General features: G+C 44.4%; 1 long non-coding RNA gene and 1 pseudogene across 1 annotated transcript in view; one reads left to right on the forward strand and one right to left on the reverse strand.

Moving 5' to 3' along the window:
• LOC121289468 overlaps positions 1-26,029 on the forward strand; it is a 135,304-nt gene that overhangs the window by 27,291 nt on the left and 81,984 nt on the right. The gene's annotated exons all lie outside the window — the stretch shown is intronic.
• LOC121289492 lies at positions 19,423-19,535 on the reverse strand (annotated as a pseudogene).

Consider the following 26,029-nt stretch of genomic DNA (forward strand, 5'->3'; position numbering starts at 1 on the left):
CAGTTAGTCTTACATTGGTGGTGAGTAAATTAGTAGAATCAATCCTGAGAGATAGGATTAACAGTCATGTGGAAAGACATGGACTAGTTAGGGATGGTCAGCATGGATTTGTTAAAGGAAGGTCTTGCTTCACAAATTTGATTGAATTCTTTGAGGAAGTGACAAGAAGGGTTAATGAAGGTAGTGTAGTGGATGTTGTGTACATGGATTTGAGCAAGGCATTTAACAAGGTCCCACATGCGCAGATTGGTCAGGAAAGTAAAAGCCTATGGGATTCAGGGTAATATGGCAAACTGGATAAAAAGTTGGCTTTGTAACAGGAAACAAAGGGTAATGGACAATGGATGTCCTTGCGAATGGAAAGTTGTCTCAAGTGATGTTCCACAGGGCTCAGTGTTGGGACCCTTGCTGTTTGTGTTATATATTAATGACTTGGACGTGAACATGGGGGGCACGATTGGGAAATTTGCAGATGACACAAAGATTGGCCGAGTAGTGGATAGTGTAGAGGATAGCCATAATCTCCAAAACTATATAGATGGGTTGGTGGAGTGAGTGGTAAAATGGCAGATGGATTTTAACATAGAGAAGTGTGAGGTCATACATTTAGGGAGGTCAAACAGTTACAGGGACAGGGATTATACAATAAATGGGAATATACTAAGAGGGGTAGATGAAGTGAGAGATCTTGGCGTACAAGTACACAGGTCCCTGAAGGCAGCAATTCAAGTAGACAAGGTTGTAAAGAAGGCATATGGAATGCTCTTCTTCATTGGCAGAGGTATAGAATATAAAAGTAAGGATATAATATTGGAATTGTATAAAACACTGGTGAGGCCACAACTGGAGTATTGTGTGCAGTTCTGGTCACCACATTACAGGAAGGACGTAATAGCTCTGGAGAGAGTGCAGAGGAGGTTTACAAGAATGTTGCCAGGGTTAGAAAAGTGTAGCTACGAGGAGAGATTGGATAGGTTGGGGTTATTTTCCTTAGAACAAAGAAGGCTGAGAGGTGACTTGATTGAGGTGTACAAAATTATGAGGGGAATAGATAGAGTGGACAGGATAAAACTGTTTCCCTTGATGGAGAATTCTAGAACCAGGGGACATAGATTCAGGATAAGTGGCAGAAGGTGTAGAGGGGACATGAGGAAGAACTTTTTTACAGAGGGTATTGAGTGTCTGGAATTCGCTGCCCAAGTTGGTGGTAGAGGCAGAAACTTCAAATGCTTTTAAAAAGTACCTGGATCTGAACCTTAAGTGCTGTAGGCTGCAGGGCTATGGGCCGGGTGCAGGAAGGTGGGATTAGAAAGGGCATCTGGGTGTCTTAGGGCTGGCATGGACAAGATAGGCCAAATGGCCTCCTTTTGTGCTGTAACTTTTCTATAGTTCTATGGATCAGAATTTCAATTTTCCAATCAATTCGGACTAATCCAAGGTCCAGATCAATCACATAACTGGATACTTTGGAGGAAAAGATTCCTAAGATACAGCACTGCTTCAGGTTTAGGCAAAAAATCAGAAGCAGAGCAGGTTAACACACTGCCTTACTTGGTAGGCCCAATTACAGATGACATTATTGCAAGACAGGGAATCAATGAATCATCTGCTACATTTGAAGAAGTACTAAAGTCATTTGACATTTATTTCAATCTAAGAAGCAATAAAATACTTGAAAGGGCTAAATTAAACAAGTGAGTCCAGCAGACAAAGAACCTATAAGGATGGCAGAAAGTTACAAATACAGACATTTAAAATCTGAACTCATCAGAGACAGAATAGCAGTAGGAGAAGTGGATCATGCACTCTCTGATCTCATGCAAGCAAAGGAAGATCTAGCCCCGGAAAAGACAATTTAGATAGTTAGGCAGTCAGAGCTCTGAACAGCACAGAACCATTTTCCAGGGAGACACTAAACCATGGTGCAGAGACCAACCCATAGTTCAGCTTTTTAAGCAACAAGGACTAAGGGACACTCCAGGCCAGGGAAAGCAATACCTGAACCAGCAGCAGAACGACCATGCCAACATTGTGAAGCAAAGCACCCACAGGTGAGATCAATGTCCTGCAGTTTCAGCCCAATGTTTTCAGTGCAACAGGATTGGACACAACGGTAAATGGTGCAAGACAAAAGCTCTGAAATGCACAGAAGGGCCAAAGGTCATCTGTGAGATCAAGACTGCAAGCCAGGAAGAGACACAGCCATGTTTCTTTGGTGAGGTTGAAGGTTTTGGTTTCTCATTTTGGAATGTGCATTCAGTCAATGGCCAGTTAACAAATTTTAAATTAGGCACAGGATGAGGTCAGAGTGTGCATCATCCACTACTCCTACCACCATTCTTTCTCTACAAAGACACAAAAAAGGAGTGAAGTTGGACGGACCACCTGGCATCAACCTAGGCACTGGAACTCACAACGGCAATCACAGCAAAGCAGTCGAGCCGCCAAAGTCCTCCTTATTAACATCTGGGGGCAAGTGCCAAAACTGGGAGAGCTGTCTCACAGACTAGTCAAGCAACAGCCTGACACAGTCATCCTCACAGAATTGTACCTTACAGATAATGTCCCAGACTCCACCATTACCATCCCTGGATATGTCCTATCCCACCAGCAGGACAGACTCAGCAGAGGCAGCGAAACAGTGGTATACAGTCGGGAGGGAGTTCCCCTGGGAGTCCTCAACGTCGACTCTGGACCCCACGAAGTTTCATGGTATCAGGTCAGACATGGGCAAGGAAACATCCTGCTGTTTACCACCTACCACCCTCCCTCAGCTGATGAATCAGTGCTCCTCCATGTTGAACATCACTTGGAGGAAGCACTGAGGGTGGCAAGGGCACAGAATGTACTCTGGGTGGGGGACATCAATGTCCATCACCATGATGGGCTCAGTAGCACCACTACAGACCAAGCAGTCCGAGTCCTAAATGACATAGCTGCTAGACTGGGTCTGCGGCAGGTTGTGAAGGAACCAACAGGAGGGAAAAACATACTTGACCTTATCCTCACCAATCTGCCTGCCGCAGATGCCTCTGTCCATGACAGTATTGGTAGGAGGGGCCACCGCACAGTCATTGTGGAGACGAAGTCCCGCCTTTACATTGATGATACCTTCCATTGTGTTGTGTGGCACTACCACTGTGCTAAATGGGATAGATTTCAAGCAGATCTAGCAACTCAAGACTGGGCATCCATGAGGTGCTGTGGGCCATCAGCAGCAGCAGAATTGTACTTTAACACAATCTGTAACCTCATGGCCCGGTGCATCCCCTACTCTATCATTACCATCAAGCCGGGGATCAACCTTGTTCCATGAAGAGTGTAGGAGGGCATGCCAGGAACAGCACCAGGCATACCTAAAAATTAGGTGTTAACTTGGTGAAGCTATAAAACAGGACTATTTGCATGCCAAACAGCATAAGCAGCAAGTGATAGACAGAGCTAAGCGATCCGACAACCAATGGATCAGATCTACGCTGTGCAGTCCAGCCACATCTAGTCGTGAATGGTGGTGGACAATTAAACAACTGACTGGAGGAGGAGGCTCCACAAATATCCCCATCCTCAATGATGGAGGAGCCCAGCACAGCAGTGCAAAAGATAAAGCTGAAGCATTCGCAATAATCTTCAGCCAGAAGTGCTGAATGGATGATCCATCTCGGCCTCCTCTGGAGGTCCGCAGCATCACGGATGCCAGTCTTCAGCCAATTCGATTCACTCCACATGATACCAAGAAACGACTGAAGGCACTGGATACTGAAAAAGCTATGGGCCCTGACAATATTCCGGCAACAGTATTGAAGACTTGTGCTCCAGAACTTGCCGCTCCCCTAGCTAAGCTGTTCCAGTACAGCTCCAACACTGGCATCTATCTGGCTATGTGGAAAATTGCCCAGGTATGTCCTGTACACAAAAAGCAGGACAAATCCAACCCAGCCAATTACCGCCCCATCAGTCTACTCTCAATCATCAGTAATGGAAGGGGTAATTAAAAGTGCTATCAAGCGGCACTTGCTCAGCAATAACCTGCTCACTGATGCCCAGTTTGGGTTGTGCCAGGGCCACTCAGCTCCTGACCTCATTACAGCCTTGGTTCAAACATGCACAAAGGAGCTGAACTCTCAAGGTGAGGTGACAGTGACTGCCTTTGACATTGAGGCAGCATTTGACCGAGTGTGGCATCAAGGAGCCCTAGCAAAACTGAGTCAATGGAAATCTGGGGGAAACTCTCCGTTGCTTGGAGTCATACCTACCACAAAGGAAGATGATTGTGATTGTTGGAGGTCAGTCATCTCAGCTCCAGCACATCACTGCAGGAGTTCCCCATGGTAGTGTCCTCAGCCCAACCATCTTCAGCTGCTTCATCAATGACCTTCCTTCCATCATAATGTCAGAAGTAGGGATGTTGGCTGATGATTGCACAATGTTCAACACCACTTGCGACTCGTCAGATACTGAAGCAGTCCATGTCCAAATGCAGCAAGACTTGGACAATATCCAGGCTTGGGCTGACAAGTGGCAAGTAACATTCACGCCACACAATTGTCAGGAAATGGCCATCTCCAATGATCATCTCCAATAAGAGAGAAGCTAACCATCGCCCCTTGATGTTCAACGGCATTACCATCACTGAATCCCCCACCATCAACATCCTGGGGTTTACCATTGAACTGGACTAGCCATATAAATACTATGGCTACAAGAGCAGGTCAGAGGCTAGGAATCATGCGATGAGTAACTCACCCCTGACTCTACAAAGTCTGTCCACCATCTACAAGGCACAAGTCAGGAGTGTGATGGAATAGTTCCCACTTGCCTGGATGAGTGCAGCTCCCACAACACTGAAGAAGCTGGGCACCGTCCAGGATAAAGCAGTCCGCTTGATTGGCACCACATCCACAAACATTCACTCCCTCCACCACTGACGCACAGTAGCAGCAGTGTGTACTATCTACAAGATGCACAGCAGGAATTCACCAAGGCTCCTTAGACCGCACCTTCCAAACCCATGACCACTACCACCTACAAGGACAAGGGCAGCAGATAAATGGGAACATCACCACCTGCAAGTTCCCCTCCAAGTCACTCACTGTCCTGACTTGGAAATATATCATAGTTCCTTCACTGTCACTGGGTCAAAAACCTAGAACTCCCTTCCTAACAGCACTGTGGGTGTACCTATACCACATGGACTGCAGTGGTTCAAGAGGGCAGCTCACCACCACCTTCTCAAGGGCAACTAGGGATGGGCAACTTGAAACTGTAGAAACTGTATTCCTCTCCACAGATGCTGTCAGACCTGCTGAGTTTTTCCAGCTATTTTTATTTTTGATTCAGATTTCCTGCATCCGCAGTATTTTGCTTTTATCTTAGGGTTGGGCAATAACTGCTGGCCTGGCCAGTGAAGCCCACATCCCGTGAATGAATTCAAAAAAAGGAGCCAGCCTCATGGCTAAAAGACCTCTGGCAACAAACCACAGACCCGCCAGTCTATGGGCCCGGAGGAATCTGACTCCCAGTCATAGGCATGATTCTGGAACCACTAAGATATGGCAGCAAACAAATCTTTGAGGTGATGTACGTCATTCGTAGCCAGCTTTTCTCAATCTTGAGCAAAGATGTCTGTGTAGCCCTGGATCTCCTCAAAATGGCAGAAGATGTCAATACAACTACTGTCATCAATTATATGGAGCTACAACTTCCTGGGTACTGAAACAAAAACAAATATCCTGACTGGGACATCAACTCTGAACTGTTTTCTCTCTTTGTGGAGCAGGATTGTCCATTCCCATTTCAGATGCAGGGAAACCTTCAATGGTGAGGCCCGACAATCAACCAGGAGGTAACCAAAATGCCTCCAGTGGAGGATGCAAAAGAGAGGGACCAGCAGTCTGATGAGCTTCAACCTCTGACTCTGACGGCGGTACAGCAGGTCAACACTACAACCACCGAACATACGCTGCAACTCCCAGTGAGCATGCCAAAGCCACAAAAGACATTGGAACCTGGTAGCAGCCATCCATTGCCGACAGCAAAACGTCGACATGAGCATACCACTAAACATGATTCTCAATACAGGAACGCTCGTACTCTGCCACAGAAGACATCGCCACAACCCACACAACAACAGAAAATGCAAAAGAAATGACATGGAGATGGATACAATGTTCATCTAACCTGCAAGAAATGAGCTAGAGTAGCAACCACCGATCAGCACAACAGCTGGACCGACCAAGAGCTTTTCAATATGAAAGAATGGAAGAAAAGGATGAAAATATACCCAGGTGCAAAAACAAGCTCCAAACCTACAGGAAGAACCAGCAGCAACAGAGCCTACCATTCCTCCAACAGTAGTGTGAATGGGATATGGAAGGGTTATAAGGCCTCCAGACTGCCTTTGAACTCAAGGACTTCTAGTAGGGAGATGGGGTAGTGATAATGTAGTAATGACAATGTAAATGTATGAAAATACTGTAAGACATAGGGTAAATTATAATCACTTAAAATACATTGGATAAAGACTTGAGCGGAGGTGTAGTATAAGGTACTGAATATCGCACCATCCACACAGCAATGTAAGACAGCACATGATCTGCAACCAGAGTCAGTCTGGTGTTGGACAGAGCTATGTGTACCAACAAGCATGAAGACAGCTCCTATCTTGTACCCCTTACTGTATATTTGAAATTAGTTCTAAGAGTCAATATGACTTACAGTTAACTTACGTATAACTACAAAGACTTCTTCAGCCATACCAAACTGTAACCAACATATTACAACACCTTAAAGCAACTAAGGATGCTTTATCAGTGCCACCTGCAGCCCAAGAACCACTAAAATGTACACTATGACCAGTTTTTCCATTTACAGTATCAAAACCCTTCGTACCAATGAGCATCTCTTAACATCTGTGCTGTAATGAAATGAGTCACATTTTCTCTAGTCTTGCCACATATCTAAAGCCTCACATCCTTTGCATCATATAGCTTTGTGATTTTCAGCTGCACCATCTCCCTAGCCTTAATGTCCTTCCTTAAGGAGGCATCCAACTCAATGTTGTATTCTAGCTGTGGCCTAACTGATGATTTATAAAAAGCATTATCTCTTTGCTTTTACATTTAACACCCCTATTTATAAAACCTAGAATTCTATATGCTTGTTTTACAGCTTTATCAGCTTGGTTCCCACTTTTCAAAAATTTGTGTATCTGAACCTCTGATGCTTCTTGCTCCTCTACTTTTAAAGTTTTATCAGTTAATATATGTGTCTTTGTCTTCTTCTGAAATTGTATCACCTTTCATTTATCTGCATTAAATCTCATTTGTCATTTATCTACCCAACCTACTAGCCTGTCCATTGAATTGGCTTGCAATCTTCTTCAAAGCTAACCAGGCTCTCTATTTTTGGATCATCTGCAAATTTTGATATTGTTCTCCCTACTTCCAATGGTAAACTCACTCAGCAAACTGAGCATAGCTTTAATGCCAATTTATATTTAGGAGATTTCATGCACATTCATTGGCAGAAATTTATGGTGGGTTTGAAGGCAGAGGGGGGCTCGTAAAGTGCAGCACGTGGCCTGCATACCACCTATCCACCCACCCTGACCTCTCTTCCATGTTATGGGGAGCCATGGAGGTGTCAGGTGGCTCCTTAGGACAATTAAGGCCCTTAAGTGGCCAATTATTACCCACATTCCTCATCCTCACCTGCCACTATTTTACCCGTGGCAAGGGAGGTCCATGCCAAGTTTTTTTTTATTCATTCATAGGATGTGGGCCTCACTGGCTAGGCCAGCATTTACTGCCCATCCCTAATTTTCCTTGAGGTGGTGGTGAGTTGCCGTCTTGAACCACTGCAGTCCGTGTGGTGTAGGTACACCCACAGCACTGTTAGGGAGGGTGTTCCAGGATTTTGACCCCGCGACAGTGAAGGAATAGGTAGCCTGACAGCTTTTACTAGGTGAACTGGTGTCAGACAATAGGGTGGGTAGGGGACCTCCTATGAGGACCCCTGTGCCCATCGGACACACCACCCTCGCCCCCATCATAAGGTCATACACCACCCTTAGCCTTCCCACCCCGGCCTCTCAAACCAGACTCCATCCCCATCACTGGGGCCTGCCATCCAGGCCCCACCAATAACTCGGACTTACCTGGTCTGGGCTCCATTAGCTCTGCGGAGACAGCCTATAGTGCCAGCAGCGGTTACTGCTCAAACCTGGTGTTGCTGGGACTACAGAGCTGCTGATGAATCAGATTGGTCGGCTGCCCTCTAAGGCGAAACTTCCTCCTGAGCGTGGGGTGGAAGTCCTGTCTCCAGCCAATTAAGGCTCCATGGAACAGTAAAAACTGCGGAGCAGCTGGGATCAGCTGAGATGTGTTCCCCACCAACTCTTCGGGTAGCGGAGAAGGAAACCCCTCCATCCGAAAAATCCTGCCCATTAAGTAGCAGACATTTTTAAGAAGTGTCTGCAAGTCTGCAATGGCCATTAACAAACAATTAACCACCTCAGTTGTTAATGCATTCACTTTCTGCATTGCTATTAAGTTCGGCAACTCTCTTACCATAGGATTGAAGATTGTATATCTGCTTGGAGGCTAGTTACATTAGTGTCTGACAGGCATTGATGGTAGAGTTATTGAAATGGGTATGAAACAAAAATCAATGTAAGTGAAGACTATTGATGAAAATAAGCTGCTGCATTAGATCTTTATGCAATGGGGAGAAAGGCTTGCATTCAGCAATATAAGTTAATGTAGATATATGTTATGCATGTGGACAGAAGAAATGTCTACAGGGTACAGAATGAGAATCTGTTGAAAAAGAAAATGATTTTTGTGTTAGAGAATGTGGTAATCTGAGGTGTAATACACCTTTAAGAGAATGTGAGCAGATTGACCACGTGACTGTAAGACCCAACAGCTGTGTAGCGTGGGCTACCATGTTAATGTTAAGTCTAGAGTAGGGTCTGCTTGGAGAAGCGCATATCATGTTAATGCTCTGTTGTCTGTGTAAATAAATAGCATGTGCTTCATTTCATATCGGTCTCAGTATATTGTAATTGGCTCACCTGCCGACAGATAAGCTTGCAACCGGTTCGCAGGCAAAGCGACTCCGTAGAAGAACATAACAATTGGCTGTGGCAAAACACGACCAGTTGACGACACCAAGGAAAGCCGCAAAAACTCAATTATAGTGAATCAGCCATGCCTTGCAGGCTGATTTTAAGTATATTACAATTGTGAGCCCTCCCCAAAGTCGTCAAAGTTATCTTCCTCTAGTAGGCCACAATTTGGCCGCATCGAACCATGTGATTCTGTGATCAGACCACCGATGATTGGTCACATCATATTGAATGCCTCACATTTTTCTCTTTGGCCAACAAGATATCAGGGGAGGAGAAGAGGCGGGTGATCCTCTTATTAACATGTGGCAGTAAAACATACGGCCTAATTTATAGTCTAATGGCACCCCTGGTTCCAAGAGCTTTGATGAGTTGGTGAATCTTGTAAAAAGTCACTTTCAGCCAAAAACCTCAGCAACAATGCAGTATTTCAAATTCAATTTGAGGTGTCGTGCCCCTGGAGAGACAGTCGCTTGCAATGCAGCAGCCTTAAAATAACTGACAGAACGCTGTGAGTTTGGGACATCGATTAATGACATGTTAAAAGACCGATTAGTGTGTAGGATTTACGAAGACGCCATTCAAAAAAAGTTGTTGTCAGAAACAAATTTAGACTTCAGCAAGGTGCTGGAGTTCGCCCTTGCAATGGAAAGTGCAGTCAGGGACTCAGAAGAGATCAAGGAAGCACAAAATGGCGCCGTTCTTCACGTCTGGAGGGAGGGACAGGCTGGAAATGGTGTGGGTGCGCAGTGCTCCACGGTAAGGCAGGAAACTGCCACAATTAACAGACCAGCATAGAGCAATGATTTAACAGATAAAAAACACTTTAATAATAGCAGAATTGGAAACAAAGAGCCTGCAATAGAACAACAATTTAAAAGAACCGAGTGATTCTCCTGCCATCGCAATGGGCACATTATGTGATATTGTAAAGAAAGATTGAGGTAACATTTCAAACAAAAAGGCAGAAGTCATTAAATTTATATAATGGAGGAGCCAGAAGAAACAGACTTAGATATTTATTCGTTACACAACTTAAAAATGGGTAAAGCAGGGCCAATCTACGTGACAGTAGAAGCCAACAGAAAACCCATTTGAATGGAGGTGGATACAGGCACCATGACAATCATTGGGGAAGGCACGCTTAAGTATCTGAATTGAGGAGGCCACACACTAAAGCTGGAAAACTCAGATGCCAGACTAAAGACATACACTGGAGAAAACATATGAGTAAAAGGTTGCAGTACAATGCAAGGTTTCAGTGCAATATGGAAGCCAGTCTGCTAACCCACCCCTGATAATGGTAGCAGAGGAGGGTCCAACTCTACTTGGCTGGAACTGGAGTAAGGAAATAAGTTTGGAATGAACTGAGATTTTTCAACTCAGAATGAAAGATCTTCAAAAATTATTAAAGAAATATGCATCTGTGTTCACGGAAGAGCTCAGGAAGATTCAGGGGCTGCAAGCTAAAATCCATGTGGATCCTGGAGCAATCCCCAGATATTTGAAGGTGAGGCCAGTCTCCTATGCATTACAAGAAAAAGTGGATATTGAATTGGATGGACTGGAAAGGTTGGGAATCTTACAGCCTGTACAATTTTCCTAATGGGCAGCACCCATAGTTCCAATACTAAAGCCTGACCAGAGTGTGAATATGTGGGGACGACAAGTTGACTGCTAACAAAGTGGCCAGACTTGATTGGCACCCTATACCAAAAATTGATGAACTGTACTCCAAGCTGGCAGGAGGATCGCATTTACAAAACTTGACACGAGCCACGCTTGCCTGTAAGTCAAGCTAGAAAAGGCCTCTTGCGATTTTGTGAATATTAACACACATTGAGGGTTGTACCAGTATACCAGGCTACCCTTCGGAGTCTCATCAGCTTGTGCCATTTTCCAACGTACTATGGAAAATTTACTCCAAGGTCTACTCCATATGGTGGTTTATCTTGATGATGTCCTGGTAATAGGACTAACTGATAAAGAACATCTGGCTAACTTGGAAGAGGTATTGAAGCATTTCTCACAAGCCGGAGTTCACTTGAAAAAGGAAATATATATTTTTCCATGCAAACGATGTGATTTACCTGGGTCATAGGATCAACTTGCAGGTCCTTCACCCAGTAGAAGACAAGGTGAGAGCTATTCATGAGGCGCCAGCCCCGAGAAATGCCACAGAACTCAACTCCTTCTTGGGAATAGTAAACTACTACGGTCGTTTTCTCCCAAATTTGTTATCAGTACTGGCTCCATTATATGGTTACTCAGGAAAAACCACAGGCGGACTTGGAAAGCCCCACAACAAAGGCTTTTACAGCAGTAAAGCAGTTACTACATTCATCAGACCTGTTGGTACATTTCAATCCAAAGAAGGAATTAATTTTAACCTTCGATGCATCCCCTTACGGAGTAGGGGCAGTACTCTCCTGGTGGCAGATGGCTCCGAACAGCCCATTGGTTACATTTCAAGAACACTTGGTGTGGTAGAACGAAGATACTCACAAATAGAGAAAGAAGGCTTATCTATTGTATTTTGCAGTAAGAAATTCCACCAATACATCCATGATCGCCTCTTCACCATCGTATCCAGTCACAAGCCACTAATAAGCTTGTTTGCGGAAGAAAAGGCAATACCCTCAATCACCTCAGCACATATTCTAGCTGCTTACGAATATACTTTTATCCACAGGCCGGGAAGCCAGATTGCGAATGCCGACACGCAGAGCCGATTACCTGTAAAGGACAGCAATGTGAACATCCCATCCCTCAAGAACTTGTCTTGTTATTAAACCGTTATTAAGTGAATGTTAAACAGATCAGAGAATGGACAGACTGCGATCCAATTTTGTCTCACAGGGAAAAAGTCTTGCAGGATGGTCTAACGAGCCAAAGTCAGATGAAATGAACCCCTATTTTAACAGGAGATGCGAGCTCACCTGCCAGGATGGCATTTTGCTGTGGGGAGCGAGAGTCATTGTGCCTCCCAGAGAAAGACAAACATTATTGATTGAATTGCACAGCACTCACCCTGGCATTTCCAGAATGAAAATGTTGGCGCACAGCTACTTATGGTGGCCAGGGACGAATACTGAAATCAAAAACATGGCCAAGAGCTGCATGCAGTGCCAACAGGTGCAGAAATTGCCTCCTTCTGTTTCACTGCATCTTTGGGAATGGCCAGGAAGGCCATGGGTCCGCCTCCACGTTGACTACATGGGGCCTTTTTTGGACACAATGTCCCTCTTACTTATTAACGCTCACTCCAAATGTATGGATGTATAGGAGGTGAGATCATCCACATCTGCCACTACCATAGACAGATTGCATCAGGGTTTTGCAATACTTGGTTTACCAGAGATAATAGTGTCTAATAATGGAACGGCATTCATTGGGGGGAATTCCAAAGATTTACAAGTCTCAATGGCATAAAACATGTTAAGACCTCGCCATATCACCCTGCACCCAATGTGTTGGCTGAGAGGGCAGTCCAGACCTTCAAGGCCAGAATGAAAAAACTAGATGGGGGCTCTATAGCAATGAAGCTATCATGTTTCCCTCTCAGCTATAAGACTATGCCACATATGACCAACGGTATTGCCCCTACAAAGCTATTAATGAAGAGACGACTCAGGACACGTTTGAGCCTCATAAGGTTGAATTTAGGGGGGAGGGTAGCGAGAAGTCAGGAGGCCCAGAAAAATGAACATTATTATCACAGTCATGAAAGAAACTTCACTGTAGGAAAAGGGGTTTTTGCAATGAACTTTGGAGGAGGGCCCAAATGGCTATCAGGTGAAGTCAGTGCTGTGCCAGGATCCCTGTCCTACCATATATCGGTTGAAGGTCAGATAATCAGGAGACATGTAGATCACCTCGGGGAAAAGAGAAACAGATCCACAAGAAAAGGTAGGCCAAACACTGTTGGAGTCTGCACCACAGGTAGAAGGAACTCCTCTTGCTTTGGAAGTACCCTGTAGGAGAGAGTTGATGAGGCAAGCTTACAGTTTCCTACTGAGGAGCCTAATGGATAGCTAACTCCTGAGAGGGAGGCCTCAGATAAACCATCCAAAGTTGTAGAACTACAATGGTTGACACATTTGAAAAAGCCCCCTGAGAGGCTGAGTTTGTAAATAATTCATTTTTGTAAATAGTTAATATAATGAAAAATGTACTTTCAAGTAAAGGGCAAGAGATGTGGTAATCTGAGGTGAAGTACACCTTTAAGAGAATGTGAGCAGACTGACCACGTGACTGTAAAACCTAATAGCTGTATGGCATGGGCTACCGTGTTAATGTTAATCTAGAGTAGTGTCTGGTTGGAGAAGCACACATCATGTTTGTGCTCTGTTGTCTGTGTAAATAAATAGCATGTGCTTCATTTCATATTGGTCTCCAAGTCTGCAGTATATTGTTATTGACTCATCTGCCGACAGATATGTGTGCAACCGGTTCACAAGCAAAACGACCCCGTAGTAGAACATAACAGAGAACATAATATTTGTGACCAGGGCTGTGAAGCAATAGGCAAAGCAATTCAAATTTGAGGTTGTATTGCTAGGAAAATTCAATATAAAGCAAAAGGCACCATATTATCCAAGAGTAAAATCTTGGTTAGGGCTCCCTTAGAATACTGTGTCCCGTTTTGATCACCTCATAAGGTGAAGTGATGTAAGGACTTTGGAAAAGGTGCAGAGGAGGGCCGCAAGAACAATAAAACACCACAATTAGCCTAACTGATAGCCTTATAAAACTAGGTCTGCTTACTTTAGAGAAAAATGGACAGTGGGTAGATTTGATTGAGGTGATTAAAACAATTAGTTTTGATCACCTTAGGAGAACTGAAAAAGAATTTTTCACATTTGTTCCTTCCTAAATTGACTTTGGGGTTTTTTTTAAATCAATATTTTTACTTATCCCAGGAGATTAGATGGCTGTTGGTGGGTGGAGAGGTGTTTGGAAACACGGGCTGGATTTTCCGGAGGGGGTGGTGGATTGATCAGAAAGTCAGCCAGCAGCTGATGCACCTGAAGAAGCCCGCTCCACAGACATAAAGCGCTGCTGACGTACTAAACTAGGCAACAATGGGGTTTCTGACCTCAATAGGAAGAAATCCCAATCTTGAGAGCTGCCAGCCAATCTGATTGGCTGGTAGCTCTAGCAGTCCCAGCAATGCCAGGTCTCAGTCATGGGCACTGCCGGGACTACAAGGAAAAGCAGGAAGAAGAGCGATGACTGCCGGAGACAGTTAAGTCCTGGGCTTTTAGGTGGGGGGAGGGATCCAAGAGCCCAGGGAGGGAAGAGGGGAGCGTGGGGGGGGGCGCGGGCTGGATTTTGGAGGGCAGATGGTAAGGAATGAAGCAAATTGACATCCTGGGGTGGATGCCCCCCATTTGCACAGGGCACCACCAAATGATATCTCCCCCACCTTCTTTCTGCCTTTCTTCAACTTGGCCTCAAAAAGCAGCCTGCCCATTCCTGCCCACTTGCCCAAGCTGACTGACTGTATTATGGCATGGGTAACATAATATCCTAGTCAATTGGCTTGGTAATAAACTTAATTGACCTTTAATTCTTTATTTAAATATGATTTTGGTGCCCACCCAGCTAACATATTATGGCAGACAGCTCGGGGGTGGATGGGAAGATGGTGGGCTGGGCGCCCCTCATATTTTATGTGCCCTTCTGCTGAAAACATGCCTGGCAGGGGCTGTAAAATCCAGCCCCATGATGCTATAGGCATACAACTGTGTGTGGCAAGCTCACTAGACCAGCTTTTTTTCCTATTCATTATTTTTGGTAATTTTCTTCTTTCATAGGAGAAGACGCCTGTACAGTTTATACATTCATTCACTCCATAATCATCAGGGTTTTACAATAAAGAATATTGATGAATGCAAGAGAAAAACCTTCCACAAAATGTCTTTTTTCAGCAATACTCAAGTTTTGTACTACCAAATGACTTTAACAAATATTTTTCAGTTGGTGTTTTGAAAAAGTAAACTGATTGGTACAAATTACAGTATTTGATTTGGTTGTTTTCTAGTTACTTTTTGATCCATATTTTAGAAAAGTCAGCATGTTTGAATTTCTTAGTTAAGTCAATCAAAAAAGTGCACAATTGTTTTTCTGCTAAAGACAAATTTTACTTCCAAGTCTACATATTTAACCCATGACATCCTATCTATATATGTCACAATGAAAGTAGTCGATGCTCACAGTTTATGGTATATTTAGAATACCGCAGGCCACAATCTGTGAGAGGTCAGCAAGACATGAAGTGTGTCCATATGTGAGGTGCATGCCAGATCGCTGTTTGCTAACCATTCCCCAGGCACAGTCTTGCATTGCAGACACACCTTGAATGAAGAAGGAATGGCAGTATCCAGAGAATTGTGTGCTATGTACTGATTTGCTTTGAAGTACTTATTGTAGATTGAAACTTCCAAAACAAAGAGAAGTAATATCTTCAAAAACAGTACAGCATTTGATGTGGGAGAGAATAATGGTTAGCAAATGCAAGTCCCTGTGACCTTTGTGGGAGCTGCATTTTATGCCAGCAGCAGTCAACTATGAAACAGGTCCCTGTTTGAAAAGAACTGAAAGCAGGTGTTCACAAATGACACCTCACTGCTGTTACTGCAGTGCAGGAATGAACATGTAGACTAGAAGATAACATTAACTATCAGTGTGGTTCAGTAGTCTGTTAACTATGTTGTAATGTGTTGCTGGAGAAATTGTAAACCTAGTGTTCAGTACCAAAATATAAAATGTAATGAAGAAATATTTTTATTGTGCTGTTGTACTTCAGGTACTGGTTCAACAATGGCACCTGCTTTAGAATGATAGGAGCTATCACATCAACTTTGCATGCTCTCTAGACTGGCAAAGAAATTTCTGCATATGTGCATATGCATGCATGCACAACATTTCACTCACTGGTATCCAAATACTAGTTCAATTAAAATGTTCGTGAACAGATGACATTAAAAAGGCTCAGGAAGTTCAAAGGCAGTGCGTTGAGCCATACGAATTTTTAAAGTTAACTTTGCATTGACTGCAGTTACACTGCCAGAATTTGCTGCACCATTAGATAAGCAAACTAATTCACTAGTTATGTGCAGGTTTTTTTTTAATGACATAAAAATTACATTACATCAGTGGAAAACTGCAGTATTTTCTGAAAACAGTATTTTCGGAATATTAGAATCTTGGCTACATGGAAAATGATTTTAGTAGTTCTCTTAATTTCATATCTTTATGAATGAAAGGTTTTTCATTTAGCATTTGCCTATCACAGCTTAAAGTGCAACACATGAAAGGTATCCATCACATTTAAAAATGTCCCAATGCAAAGTATTCAAGATACCTCACAGTGTCACATGGGGAATGTACATGTTACATTTGCATCTGGATGGCTCAAATATATAAAAAAACAATCATTTGTTGAACATTGTGAGTTGACTTAAATATTGTTGAATAGTTAAGAAATCTACCCAGAAACAAGTCGGGAGAAAATGACCAATTAAGAAGCAGAAAAAAGTTCCCAATAAACATCTGTCAAGAGGAGGAGGTGAACAAAATCAATCAAATAATTTCTTCAGTTTTCACACACCATGGGCAGGATTTTACCATTGGCGAGCGGGGACGGGGCATGCTCGCCGACGCTTAAAATGACGGGGTATGACATTGGGCGGAGCCTCTGATGTCACCCCGCCCCATTTAAATTTTCAGGAAGGTGGGGGCGCAGCAAAATTGGCGGCGGGCCTGCCAACCTGTCAATGGCCAATTGGGGCCATTGACAGGAACAATTAAGCAATTAAAGGACCTGCTCGTCCAACCTTAAGGTTGGTGGGTAGGCCAGGAGCCCTGGTGGCAACTAGAAAAAACATGAAACCTCACCCAGCAGCAGGATTAGGTTTCATGTAGGGTTTTAAAAATTGTAATAAAGTTGTTATGGAAATTATAAACATATCCCAACTCATGTGGCATTGTCACATGGGGGGACATGTAAGGGATTTTTTTCCCTCTATTTTTAATATTTTTAAAAGTCGAGACAATCTTCTTGAGGCTGCACCTAGCCTCAGGAAGATGAGTGCATTCTTACGTGCCCATGCGCGAGAAAGCACACTCTCGATTTTAGAGCTTCCCCCCCGCCCGCACAGGGAGTGCATAGCGCTTCCCTGCGGACGTCACGGTGGACGGGCCTTAATTGGCCCACCCACGTAAAATGGCGGTGCAGCCCCAATCGCCAGTGGCAATCAGGTCCACGCCCGCCCACGATTGGGTCAGCTCCGCCCGCCCAACAAATGGAAAATTCAGCCTCATATTCCTACTTCAGTCAATTCAGCTAAAAAAAATTACAGCAACATCTTCTATTTATATAGTACTTTTAACATTGTAAAACATCCCAAAGCTATCAAACAAAATTTAGCACTGAGTCACGAATTAGGGCAGATAACCAAAATCTTTGGCCGGAATTTCCCAATCTCCCCATGGTAGGGCCGGTGAGCTACTGAAATTTCTTTTCACATCAGAGTGACCGGAAGATCCCGCCAGCATGAGGGGCTGGAAAATTCCAGCCTTTGAGTCAAAAGGATAGGTTCTAAGGAGCATCTTAAAGATTAGAGAAGCAGAGAAACCAGAATTGGCAAAGCGCAGAAACCTCAGAAGGTTATGGGGCTGGATAGAATAAACACATCCAAAATATACAATTCTGAATATTTACTAACCCCATCCATTATTCATTTAATTTTAGCAGGGCTTGAAAGAACATATCAATACAGATAGTCCTTCATTTTAGAAATACCTTATCCACATAGGTCCACACCCCCCACCTTGGGCCTGGAGTTTGATTTCAGTTTTAGAATTATAAATTTCATCTGAGCATTGGATGCCAGGGATTTGTAGCAACTATGGACAAATGCTTTGACTGTCTCTCTCTGTGTGTGTGTGTGTGTGTGTGTGTGTGTGTGTGTGTGTGTGTGAGGGTGGTGGTGGAGTTAGTGTGTGTGTGAGAGACAGAGAAAGAGAGAGAGCCACCATCTTAAGAGTTGTAGGTTTCACTCTGTTCAAATAGTAATAGCCAGAGTGAACTAGCTCTGACAACCCATGTTACATGACAGCAGGATTAAACAAAAGGACTCGATAGCTCAGCTGGGGGAGGTGCGGTGGAGGTAGAGAGTTGTACTTTCTGTTGACAAATTCTGCAAGATCAGAGTGATGCATCATCGGAGATGTTTGTTACCTACTGTTAAAGAACAATGATGAGAAGTGCAGAATGTGTGACATGAAAATCAGACAACATTTACAAAAGACAACAATGAAGCATGAGCAGCAGAAAAAAAGTTTGATATAGTTTAAACTTTGAAATAAATACAATTTATTTCTGAGCCATTGATTGAGATTGAGTTTTGCTCATCTCAGACACAGATGCCAGAATCAGTGGGCTGGATTTTACCAGCTCTCTGGAGCAGAGCTGTGAGGAAGGCAAACGTGTAAAGTGGAGGTGGAAGACATCAGGAAGGAAGCCCAATGTTTGCCCACTGCCAAAGATATTTCTAACATAAGGAACAGCAGTGGTGTAGTGGCCAGCTGACAGGCAGACAGCCAATTAAATCAATTAAGCAGTCAATTATCAGCCACTTCCTGTCCCTGCTGGCATTTTATTGGTCTTGGGAAAGACTCCTGCTACTTGGCAGCCTCCCAATGGATTCTTGGGAGAAATTACCTTAATGGCTGTTCTATGGCCCACAGAGAGGCCCATGGAGCAGTCTCTGGTGGCAATGGTCAAACCCATGACTTGGACACTACTGCTGGAGGTTTCACCCTTCTGATTGCTGGGCTTGCTTGCCTGGCCCCAGTACAGTAAATGAAAACCTTTTATAGAATTCAAGGACCACTCAACATGGAGACACTCTCTTCTTCCTGCAGCCTCAGCAGCGACCACCTTGATTGGTAGCGCTGCAATGGCTACCAAGCTGTCAGTCTTCTGACTGTGCCGGCATCTGTGAGAGGTGAGTCACCATCCTCAATTGGATGGCGGTGTCAGTGGTGACCTCATAATTGACTGCTGGTGGTAATATCATGCCCATGGTCTTGTCATCTGTCCGCATGGCCTCGGGACCCACTCTTGGTCCCAGTGGTGAGCAACCTGGAATTTGGGAAAATTTGGCCTTGTCAGTCAGCTAGGCTTACAGCAAATTGAATGGTCAACTTGTTGACAGTACCAATGATTGCACACTTCGTCAACAGTCTATCTTCTCTGTATCATTCCAATTTTAGTATAACTCTTTTTGAGTATGGAACGCTTCACAAATTTGCGTGTCATCCTTGCGCAGGGGCCATGCTAATCTTCTCTGTATCGTTCCAATTTTTTTTTTAGTATATGTGCTGCCGAAGCGAGCACTTGTCAACAGTCTATCTGGTGCAGTAGCACTCCATGTTAATTGTATATCAATTGCTTTTAATTATATGCAGGTGGAGGTCATGAATTGCAATTTCATTTGAGCACAGTTGGGATGATAGAGTCTGGAGGTGTAAACTTGTAATGTTTCACTCTCTGTTAGACCAAATAAAGATTACCTCCACTAGTATCCTTCACCAACATGCTTTCCCTAATTAGAACACAGCAGAGAACTGTAAATCAACCAAAAAAAAAGGAAATTTTTTTTTTTAGAATTTTGGCATTAGAAAAAGATGGAAGAGGAAAGAGTAAACAAATAGAATACCAGCATCTCAAGTGTCTACGACAAAGTCAGTAAAGCAAAAAAATGAAATCAATTACTAAGAATAAGACCTTTAGAGGAATGAAGGACAAAGATGCATGTCCTATTAACTGAACAATGCAACGCCTGCTTTTCCCTCACTAGTCTACAAAACCCTCAGTCTGACAGGCATGATGCACGAAGACGTTTATTGCCAGAAGTATGCCACCTGCCATATTGGAAAAGAAAAATAAATAAGCACTCTTTATGCATGCCTGAAGCATGCTTTTGCTTTGTTAGGCCTTTTGTCACAGTCACATCCCATGCCTGAAAAACTTATTAGGAAGATGGACACGACCTTTCTTATTTAAAAAAAATGCAGCATGGAATGGACAATTTACCTTAACAGATTGGATTTGGGGGAGTCAAATGATGTCTTTAGTGGTTTCTACACAGACAAGGATTAACTCATGTCTGAACATGCCTCTGTAAAGTCGTTAAAATGTAAATGTCCTTGTGGAAGACTTCCCATTGAAGAGAATCATATGCAACAAGGTCCCTTGGGAACTTACAGGTACTATTGTCTAGATATTTACAGAAACTCAATTAACTAGTCTCTGTGTCTGCAAACTTGAAATCTAACAAAGAGATAAAAACAAAAAACTGTGGATGCTGGAAATCCAAAATAAAAACAGAATTACCTGGAAAAACTCAGCAGGTCTGGCAGCATTGGCGGAGAAGAAAAGAGTTGACATTTCGAGTCCTCATGACCCTTCAGCAGAACTGGGTGATTCCAAGGAGACGGGTGAAATATAAGCTGGTTTAAGGTGGGGGGGGGGGAGGGTGGCGGTGTTGGGTGGGGGGAGAGAAGTGGAGGGGGGTGGTGTGGTTGTAGGGACAAGCAAGCAGTGACAGGAGCAGATAATCAAAAGATGTCACAGACAAAAGAACAAAAGAACACAGAGGTGTTGAAGGTGGTGATATTATCTAAATGAATGTGATAATTAAGAATGGATGGTAGGGCACTCAAGGTATAGCTCTAGTGGGGGTGGGGGGGCATAAAAGATTTAAAAATAATGGAAATAGGTGGGAAAAGAAAAATCTATATAAATTATTGGAAAAAACAAAAGGAAGGGGGAAGAAACAGAAAGGGGGTGGGGAAGGAGGAGGGAGTTCAAGATCTAAAGTTGTTGAATTCAATATTCAGTCCGGAAGGCTGTAAAGTGCCTAGTCGGAAGATGAGGTGCTGTTCCTCCAGTTTGCGTTGGGCTTCACTGGAACAATGCAACAAGCCAAGGACAGACATGTGGGCAAGAGAGCAGGGTGGAGTGTTAAAATGGCAAGCGACAGGGAGGTTTGGGTCATTCTTGCGGACAGACCGCAGGTGTTCTGCAAAGTGGTCGCCCAGTTTACGTTTGGTCTCTCCAATGTAGAGGAGACCGCATTGGGAGCAACGAATGCAGTAGACTAAGTTGGGGGAAATGCAAGTGAAGTGCTGCTTCACTTGAAAGGGAGTGTTTGGGCCCTTGGACGGTGAGGAGAGAGGAAGTGAAGGGGCAGGTGTTGCATCTTTTGCGTGGACATGGGGAGGTGCCATAAGTGGGGGTTGAGGAGTAGGGGGTGATGGAGGAGTGGACCAGGGTGTCCTGGAGGGAATAATCCCTACGAAATGCCGCCGGGGGAATGAAGGGAAGATGTGTTTGGTGGTGGCATCATGCTGGAGTTGGCAGAAATGGCGGAGGATGATCCTTTGAATGCGGAGGCTGGTGGGGTGATAAGTGAGGACAAGGGGGACCCTATCATGTTTCTGGGAGGGAGGAGAAGATGTGAGGGCAGATGCGCGGGAGATGGGCTGGACACGGTTGAGGGCCCTGTCAACGACAGTGGGTGGAAAACCTCGGTTAAGGAAGAAGGACGACATGTCAGAGGAACTGTTTTTGAAGGTAGCATCATCGGAACAGATGTGACTGAGGCGAAGGAACTGAGAGAATGGGATGGAGTCCTTACAGGAAGCGGGATGTGAGGAGCTATAGTCGAGGTAGCTGTGGGAGTCGGTAGGCTTGTAATGGATATTGGTGGACAGTCTATCACCAGAGATTGAGACAGAGAGGTCAAGGAAGGGAAGGGAAGTGTCAGAGATGGACCACGTGAAAATGATGGAAGGGTAGAGATTGGAAGCAAAATTAATAAATTTTTCCAAGTCCCGACGAGAGCATGAAGCAGCACCAAAGTAATCATCGATGTACCGGAGAAAGAGTTGTGGAAGGGGGCCGGAGCAGGACTGGAACAAGGAATGTTCCACATACCCTATAAAGAGACAGGCATAGCTGGGGCCCATGCGGGTACCCATAGCCACACCTTTTATTTGGAGGAAGTGAGAGGAGTTGAAGGAGAAATTGTTCAGTGTGAGAACCAGTTCAGCCAAACGGAGGAGAGTAGTGGTAGATGGGGATTGTTTGGGCCTCTGTTCAAGGAAGAAGCTAAGGGCCCTCAGACTATCCTGGTGGGGGATGGAGGTGTAGAGGGATTGGACGTCCATGGTGAAGAGGAAGTGGTTGGAGCCAGGGAACTGGAAATTGTTGATGTGACGTAAGGTGTCAGAGGAATCACGGATGTAGGTGGGAAGAGACTGGACAAGGGGAGAGAGAAGGGAGTCAAGATATCAAGAAATGAGTTCTGTGGGGCAGGAGCAAGCTGACATGATCGGTCTACCGGGACAGTTCTGTTGTAGATTTTGGGTAGGAGGTAGAAGCGGGCCGTCCGAGGTTGGGCGACTATCAGGTTGGAAACTGTGGGAGGAAGATCTCCAGAGGAGATGAGGTCAGTGACAGGTCTGGAAACAATGGCTTGATATTCAGTGGTGGGGTCATGGTCCAGGGAAAGGTAGGAGGAAGTGTCTGCGAGTTGACGCTCAGCCTCCGCGAGGTAGAGGTCAGTACGCCAGACAACAACAGCACCACCCTTGTCAGCAGGTTTGATGACAATGTTGGGGTTGGACCTGAGAGAACGGCGTGCAGTAAGTTCAGAGAGCTTATATTTCACCCCCTTCCACAAGTCTTTCTCCGGTACATCGATGATTACTTTGGTGCTGCTTCATGCTCTCGTCGGGACTTGGTGTAGTGTAGTATTCTAGGTCCAACCATCTTCAGCTGCTTCCTCAATGACCTTCCTTCCATCATAAGGTCAGCAGTGGGAAGTTCACTGATGATTGCACAATGTTCAGCACCACTCACGACTCCTCAGATACTGAAGTAGTCAATGTCCAAATGCAGCAATACCAGGACAATATTCAGGTTTGGGCTGATAAGTGGCAAGTAGCATTTGCGCCACACAATTGGCAGGCACTGACCATCTCCAACAAGAGGGAATCTGCCCCTTGACATTCAATGGCATTGTCATGATTGAATCCCCCACTATCAATATCCAGGGGGGTTTGCATCGACCAGAAACTGAACTGTATGAAACATATAAATACTGTGGCTACAAAAGCAGGACAGAGGCTAGGAATTCTTCGGCGACTAACTCACCTCCTGACTCCCCAAAGCCTCTCCACCATCTACATGGTACAAGTCACTTGCCTGGATGAGTGCAGCTCCAACAACACTCAAAAAGCTCGACACCATTTAGGACAAGGCAGCGGGTTTGATTGGCACACCCTTCCACGAACATTCACTCCCTTCACCACCGATGCACAGTGGCAGCAGTGTGTATCTTCTACAAGATCATCTTCTAAATGGGGAGAGAATTCAGAAATCTGGAGTGCAAAGGTACTTGGGAGTCCTAGTCCAGGATTCTCTTAAGGTTAACTTGCAGGTTGAGTCGGTAGTTAGGAAGGCAAATGCAATGTTGGCATTTATTTCTTAAGGACTAGAATATAAAAGCAGGGATGTGCTGCTGAGGCTTTATAAGGCTCTGGCTCTGGTCAGACCACATTTAGAATATTGTGAGCAATTTTGGGCCCTGTATCTCAGGAAGGATGTGCTGGCCCTGGAGAAGGTCCAGAGGAGGTTCACGAGGATGATCCCAGGAATGAAAGGTTTAACATATGAGGAACGTTTGAGGACTCTGGGTTTACACACGAAGGATGAGGGGGGATCTGATTGAAACTTACAGAATACTGAAAGGCCTGGATAGAGTGGACGTGGGGAAGATGTTTCCATTAGTAGGAGAGACTAGGACCTGAGGGCACAGCCTCAGAGTAAAGGGAAGACCTTTTAGAACAGAGATGAGAAACTTCTTTAGCCAGAGAGTGGTGAATCTATAGAATTCATTGCCACAGAAGGTTGTGGAGGCCAGGTCATTGAGTGTATTTAAGACCGAGATGGATAGGTTCTTGATTGGTAAAGGGATCAAAGGTTACGGGGAGAAGGCGGGAGAATGGGGTTGAGAAACTTATCAGCCATGATTGAATGGCGGAGCAGACTTGATGGGCCAAATGGCCTAATTTCTGCTCCTATGTCTTATAGTCTTATAAGATGCACTGCAAGAACTCACCAAACCTCCTTAAACATCACCTTCCAAACCCACGACAACTACCATCTAGAAGGATAAGGATAGCAGACACATGGGAACACAACTGCCTGGAAGTTCCCTCCAAGACACTCACCATCCTGACTTTAAAATATATCACCATTCCTTCACTGTCACTGGGTCAAAATCCTGGAACTCCCTCCCTAGCAGCGCTGTGGGTGTACCTACACCACATGGGCTGCAGCGGTTCAAGAAGGCAGCTCACTACCACCTTCTTAAGAGCAACTGGGAATGAGCAATAAATGCTGGCCTAGCCAGCAACGCCCACCTTCCAAAAATACATTTAAAAAAACTACAGGGGCTCAATCAACTTTTTGTGGAAAGGCAGAAGCTTGCTGTCATTTGGAGTGAACCAGCGTGAATTCATCACCAGAAAACTCTGACTTTCATTTTCCTTCAGTGCAATTCTTCAGGCCTACAATATTTCAACTACCATCTTGAGGACAGATTAGAAGTCACCTGTTTTTGACTCTAAGATAACTAAGTGCATGTTACATCTTTAGAAATCAGCTTTTCTTATGGGTGTATGTGACTACGTGAATGAGGAGTGGGTGTGTGTTGCATACATTTTCGGGTGTTGTGAGAAATAAATGTTTATCTTTTTTTTTGATTGAAACTTACCAGAATGCTTGCTTTGAGTCTGTTCTTAAAAGTCAAAACACTCAAGGGATTAAACACTTTTTCTCTAAAATACATCCTGTTGCAATCAGCCGAGAGGTGATGAGGGGACAATTAGGAGAAATTATCCCACATTCAGTTAAGTAGATAGATCGGAGAAGTTGGGACTGTCCTCCTTTGAGAAGGTTGAGAGGAGATATGATTGAGGTATTCAAAAGCATAAGGGGACTGGATAGGGGAGAAACTGTACCCATTGGTGGAAGGATCGAGAATGAGAGGGAACAGATTTTAAGATGATTGACAAAATAAGCGACGGTGACATGAGGAAACTTTTTTTTACAAAGCAAGTGTTTAGTAACTGGAATGCACTGGTTGAGAGTGTGGAGAAGGCTGATTAAATCATGGCATTCAAAAGATCATTATCTGAAAAGGGAAAAATTGCAAGGCTACAGGAGAAGGCGGGGGAGTGGAATAGGTGAAATGCACTTGCAGGGAGCCTGCACGGACACAATGGGCTAACTGGCCTCCTGTGCTGTAACTATTCTATGATCTCTCCCCATCTGTAACACTTTGCATGTACAAATAAATGGCCTATTGTCTGTTTGATGCCCCCACTTCAAGACTGGTTTGTCCGGAGGTAGCCTGCACTGAAGCCAACCGCATTCAGCAGAGCTTGGAATCACTTATGATCTAGCATTTTCATATTTACTTACCTGAATATGGAGCCAGGAGGAGCAGGTGTGTCTCTCCTGATCTCACACTTAAAGAATGCCTGCCACTGCTCCTGATACGCCTCCTCTGATCACCACCACTCCCGACTCCCATCCTCCATCGAATCGCAATTATTCTTGAACCCCAGTCCTCTCTTGTAACATCCCCCAACCCCAATGATTACAGGAATCAAACCCAACCCGATCCTTAACCCTGGTCCCAGGTGAATAAATATGAGGGTTGCTGTGATGCTAGCATCAACCCAATATTTCACACCTATTCACCGGCCGGCTGTTGCTTTTTGTCAGTTCCATTATAATGAGGTCCAGGACCAAGT

This window comes from Carcharodon carcharias, chromosome 16, assembly GCF_017639515.1.
Source record: "Carcharodon carcharias isolate sCarCar2 chromosome 16, sCarCar2.pri, whole genome shotgun sequence".
Taxonomy (NCBI): domain Eukaryota; kingdom Metazoa; phylum Chordata; class Chondrichthyes; order Lamniformes; family Lamnidae; genus Carcharodon; species Carcharodon carcharias.